The sequence below is a fragment of the Castanea sativa genome, chromosome 12 (assembly GCF_040712315.1).
Source record: "Castanea sativa cultivar Marrone di Chiusa Pesio chromosome 12, ASM4071231v1".
NCBI classification, from domain to species: domain Eukaryota; kingdom Viridiplantae; phylum Streptophyta; class Magnoliopsida; order Fagales; family Fagaceae; genus Castanea; species Castanea sativa.
Window position 1 is genome coordinate 21954746 of NC_134024.1, and position 6582 is coordinate 21961327.

The window sequence follows — 6582 nt, forward strand, 5'->3', positions numbered from 1 at the left end:
AATATATATATATATATATATATATATATATATATATATATATATATATATATATATATATATACACCATAAAGGGGGAAGGACGACAACGCAGAAGGCGGAAGCACAACAGATAGCAGATATATGGAATAATTCAAAGTAAATAATAATTGAAAGTAAGGCGGTAGAACCAGCCAAACAGTTGTATATCAAAATAATTCAAAGTATTGAAAACAGCAGTTGTTTATTGAATATACATCAAAATACTTACAGTAGTAGTAGCAACAAGATTACAGTGATCAACAGGTTGGGTAAACAGTACAAGGCTTGAAAGCTAGTCCTGGTTCCTAGTTACAAGCTTTGTGTAATCAGTGAGATATCTTGATCTAAGGAGGTCCTAGAAAGAGTTCTAAGGGAAATCCTAGAAAAAGATTCTGAGTTTAACAATAAGGGACAACCCCCCTTATATAAGTGAATAAAGTAGTAAACAGTACAAAGTAAATAGTGACATTTTACTATTCACATCAGGACCCGTGAGGGGCAATAGGAGCGCAATATCCGGAAGGAATTGGATCAGCTTTTTTGAGACCGAAAGTAGTTTGGCATGTTGTGCCGAAAATATCAGCAAAATAGATTTATCTTTTCGAAAAGCCTGTATCTTGGAATAGTCAATAATGGAGGAGTGATGGTGCCAATATAGTCAACAAGGGATCATTATTGTCGGGAAAGCATTTCCAATAGTAACTATCCAATAAGGAAATCTTGTATTGGAATCACTATGCTTCTAGGTAGAAGCTGCATCAGACGGGTAACCAGCATAAGGATCTTCTGGAGAGGGATCCCATAGGGGATCATCATTGCATTCATGTTTATGATAAGTTGAATATTGGTTACAGTAACTACAATACATTAATGGTTCATGTACAAGATCTCTTGTGAGAAATATTCTTGGGTCATCATGTTCTTCCCATTGTAAATGCCGGACCGCAGAAGCATAAGGTTTGTTAACAAAAACAGAAATTCTATTTGTACAACCAAAGAAATGGTAGTCTTTCCATAATTCTTCATAGACATCAAGAATTCAATTATTAAAGTAACTTCTCCAACATTTAGCAAGAGCATAGGGATGTTTATGGGAAACATAAGCATTTCCTTCATACCATTGGCCTTGGTGAGTATATCCATTAATAAGAACAAGATGCTTGGAAGGTTGAACATTCATCCAATTTTTCTTTTCCCATTTCGGCAAAGTACTCCAACATCGGATTGAAACATAAGGGGTTGCTGCAATATCTGCAACAGCCTTTTGGATAATATCAGGGAACTGGTTAATTTGATCATGACTCGTTAATTTGATGAGTCTGACAAAACCAAATTCAAACATTTGAGAAAGCCAAAAAGGATCATTATCAGAACCATCTTCATAATTAATCAAAAGGCCAGGGAAAGGATGGGTTTTTTCATGTACTTTGAGACTGCTCCCAAAGTATTTTCCCCATTTCTTTTTCAGGTAGCCTCTGTTAGGGCCATCAGGTTCAACAATGGTAGGGGCAATTGAGACAAGGGTTTTGAAATGTTTTAAGCAAAGATCAAGATCTTTAGTCATAGCCTTGCTTTCAAAAATACAAGTTTGTACTTCTGGAGGCAAGTTGGCAACAGCACTTTTAAGCAAAGATTGGTTTTTTAGACTCAATCTAGCAAAATCAGTACCCATTATAGTCTTTCTATCCATTGAATGGATTTCCTCTTTGCCAAAGAGTTGACTAAGCAGGTTTGATTTATCATGATGGTTTTGAGCGTAAACAAGGCAATTAAAAAGCTGGTCGGCAAAGGCTGCATTTTCAATAGTAGGGTCAACAATTTGGGTAGCAAGGTTAACAAGGTGAATTTCAAGTGCTCGCATGGTTTTATTGAATAGTTTGTGGTGGTCTGAAGAATGGGCAGCTTGAAGATTGTCTAGAATGAATTTAATGGAATCTGGTAATTCACTATAGATTCCATTATGGAATTGCAAGTCTGTGTTCAATATTTCCTGTAAAGTTAATATGATATCACCACTGGAATATGTCACCTCTGTCGGGACAAATTCCTGAAGGGATGTTGCATTACTGGATTTTACTCCAGAAGATGCGCCTTCATGCATTACAAAAGGGTATCCCGCTGGGAACCTTTCGTCTTAAGGAAAGTCCTGTGCAGGTGCTTTCCCCTTGTCCCTCTTCTCTGCCGAAGAAGTCATAATATTCCACTTAGTAGTGGTAGTATTAAATCTTACTTTGTCCTGCCAAGTAAGGGAGAGGATGTTAAGCTAGTTGGCCATAGTTAATAGTATGATAGAATATTTTTTGGAAAAGTAAGAGTAAATAGTATCAATAAAATTCTTTTGAAAAGTATGAGTAAATAGTATCATTAGAATGCTTTTGAAAAGGTCAATAGTAATATATATTGGTTATGTCGGACAATGAGTGTTAGGATGACAATGATTGTGTTGGAGAATATTGTGGTAAGAGTGTTGGAGAATATTATTGTAGGAAGATAACATGCTACGGACAATTTTGGACCAAAGCAAAGACTTGGTCAAAAGCCTAATGCAAAGAATGCTTTTTTGAGTTTTGGCATCCGTAGGAACCATAGGAAATCCTTTGGTGAAGATATACCTTTCACTAGGGATTTTGTCATTATGCAAGTAGTCAACAAGAGAGATATCCATATTATCAGGGTATCTATCATTCATTAGGACACTGTGACAATCGGCTTTTGATGATGGCATAAGTTTACCAGAAATTAAAAGATTTGTTGGAAAACCCAATCCCACGTCTTTTACAAAAAATTGGTATTCTAAACCCACTCCTCCTGATGTACAGTTTGAAGAAAGATCTTCTCAAACTCAATTTTCTGTTTCTACGCTGTCGTCCTTCCCCCTTTTAGTAAGATCAAGTTCATCAAAAACAGGTTTAATAGGTGGTGCTACTTGTTCCAAAGTCCATTCTTTGGGAAGAGTAATATCTTTCCATTGAATCATTTTAGTTACACAAAGCTTGTAACTAGGAACCAGGACTAGCTTTCAAGCCTTGTACTGTTTACCCAACCTGTTGATCACTGTAATCTTGTTGTTACTACTACTGTAAGTATTTTGATGTATATTCAATAAACAACTGCTGTTTTCAATACTTTGAATTATTTTGATATACAACTGCTTGGTTGGTTCTACCACCTTACTTTCAATTATTATTTACTTTGAATTATTCCATATATCTGCTACCTGTTGTGCTTCCGCCTTCTGCACTGTTGTCCTTCCCCCTTTATGGTATCAGAGCCATTCTTTCCTTGGCCAATAGTGTTGTTGTGTCTTTCATATTCTGTCCGTGTCTACCTGACCTTGTGATACTTCGTTGTTGTGTTGATCTCACCGTCGTTGGCGCCACCGCCATTGTAAGAAGTCCCAGATCCGAACAGTAAGGCCCGTGAAGCCAGGAGAGCGTGAGGGCGTGAGAGGAATAGGGTTGATGACCGGTATGTGTTACGAAATACAACGATTGTGAGAAAAACATGATAATTGAGTGTTATAACTAAGATAGATATTGATAGGATGTGGAGATCCGACTCCTCTGTTAGCTCTAGGACTGGTTGTCCTCCTGATATTGTAAATGAAGAAGACCTCACTGTTGGAGAAAGTGAGTACCCAGATTTTAGAAAATGAAATATTCCTAAGGTTTCTACTAAATCTGTTTATGATCTAAATTGGTCTGAAAAAAGTATTTTCTCTGAATATAGAGCTCGAACTGTTGAACAAACTTTTTCTATTTCCAAATCTCATGAAAAATGTTGTTTATTTTCCAAGAAAAATATTAACGAGTTTTTGTCAAAGAAAAATCTTAAATATTTACACACTGGTTTGGTTCAAGTTGCTGTTAAACCTTTAACAAGAAAAGGAATTGATGCTTCTGTGCTTATGTGTTTATGTGATGCTAGATTTAAGAAATTTAATGATAGTATTCTTGGCATGATTACTGCTTCTTTGTATGATGGTCCTGTTTACTTTGATTGTTATCCTGATCTTGCTCTTGCTCTTGATGATCCTAATATTATTAAAGCTTTAACTTTGAATATATTGACATCTGGTTATGATATGGATGATGGTAGTATACCTTTTACTCTTATTTACCGAATTTTTTATAGATTGCTTGATTCCCAGCTAACTCCTCGGTCTAGAGGACGTGATCCTGCTGGAAAAACTATGTTGATTCAATGTTCCACCCCTGATGTTAAGATCCAAGTCCCTAAAATGATTCAATGGCAAGATATTACTCTTCCCAAAGAATAGACTTTGGAACAAGTAGCACCACCTGTTAAACCTGTTTTTGATGAACTTGATCTTACTAAAATTGCACAATATACTGATGGAACTGTTAAAATATTTTTTGATGATACCAAATGTTTTCCTACTCACAAACCTTTAAGAATCAATGAAGGAAGAAAGTCCTTTGTTGGATCTGAAAGTGTTGTTAAAAGAAATGCTGATGTTGACGAATTTTTGAAAAAGAATTTTGACCCACTTGATTTAAAGCTAAAAGGAGTTGCTAGCAACAATTCCCAGGTTAGCAATACTTATTATTCAACTAAACCTGAATTTCTCCCAAAATATGATTAAGAAGAAGAAGAAGATGCAAAATCTGAGGCTCCTTCTGGATTTGATTTTCCACCCATTGAAACTCCTCCTCTTTTCAAACATTTGCGTGTGATAAATTTGATGGATATGGATGTTGAAACCCCTGCTTTTCAAATTGATATGGTTGCTTTGAGTAATGAATTCTTTTCTAAAGCAAACCGTGATAAAAGAAAGTATTACCAAAGTACTTTTGCTCAGTCTGAGAAAGACAGAATCAAAAAGAAATGGAGAGAAAAAATGAATTTGTTAAAACAACATATTTTGTTTTTTGACTATCTTGAGAATTATTATGTTTCAAGAAATGAGGTTCATACCAATTACTTGAACGTAATAAAAAAATTCTGCTTTTGTTAAACATGATAAAACTGTTGTTAAATCCAGTCATCCACCCCTTGAAATTGTTTTGATTACTTGCAAAAGTGATAAAGAAAGTACTGAGGTGAAAGCCTCCCCTTTCAAAATTGCTGATGATAAAACTCCTGTTTTTGTCATTATTGAACAAAACAATTTTACTAATGAATCTTTGCATATTATTGGTCAACAGCTTGACCGTATTGAAGAAAAAATTGATGAAAAACCTGCTGTTTCAAAACCCGAGAAACCTTTGATTGATTTACCCAGTCAAAGAAAAAATATTGATTTTAAAACTTCTCAGAGTAAGACTTTTGATTTAGTTAATTTCCAAGGATCAATTGTTGAAAAGATTGAAAAAATGCTTGCTGATTTAAAAGTTAAAACCGAGCAAACTTCTACTTCTAGAAGCGCTGCTTGTGCTATTTCAAGAAATGAGAAAGAAATTGTTTCTGATGACGACATAAATTCTGACTCATTATCTTCAAAATCTTCCAAAAATGCTTTTGATGATGGCATAAGTTTACCAAAAATTAAAAGATTTGTTGGAAAACCCAATCCCACGTCTTTTACAAAAAAATTGGTATTCTAAACCCACTCTCCTGATGTACAGTTTGAAGAAAGATCTTCTCAAACTCAATTTTCTGTTTCTGCTGATAAACTTTATGAATGGAATATTGATGGTTTGTCTGAACAAGAAATTATTAACAAAATGGCTCACATGTCTATGGTTGATATTGCATACATAAATAACCATGACAATCTTGATCATCTTGATATTGTTGATTTGCTTGCATCTGGTTTTACTGGTTGTCTTCGCGGATGGTGGGATTCACATCTCACAGAAGAATCCAGAGAATCTATTAAACATGCTGTTAAAAGAGATACTGATGGTATGCCTATTTTTGATCAAAATATTAACCGTGGTGTTCTTGACGGTGTTAATACTTTGGTTTACACCATTCTTAAACATTTTGTTGGTACTCCTTCCAATATTTCGTCTCGAATTTCTGACTATTTGAATAATTTGAGATGTCCTACTATGTCTGATTACAAATGGTACCAGGATGTATTTACTTCCAGAGTCATGCTTAGAAAAGACTCTACGAAGCCTTATTGGAAAGAGAAGTTTATTGACGGTCTGCCTCCTATTTTTGCTCATAAGGTAAAAAATGAATTAATTGGTAAAAATGATTCTATTGACTTTGATAATTTAACCTATGGTGATATTTTCAGCACTATTAAGAAAATTGGAATTAATATGTGCAATGATGAAAAATGGTTAAAACAACAGTTAAAAGATAAAAAGAAAGCTAAATATGAAATGGGTAATTTCTGTGAATAATATGGTTTACCTCCTATTGCCCCTTCTAGGCAAAAAGGAAAAAGTAAACATGATAAGGTTTACAAAAGTTATTCCCATAAAAAGCATAAAAGATACAAAACCCACTTTGTTAAACCCAATGATTTTTATGCAAAAAACAAATCTGCTTTTCGAAAATATGATAAACAGAGATTAGGTAAATGTAAGTGCTTTAACTGTGGCAAATTTGACCATTTCAGTAAAGACTGTAACCAAAAGCCTG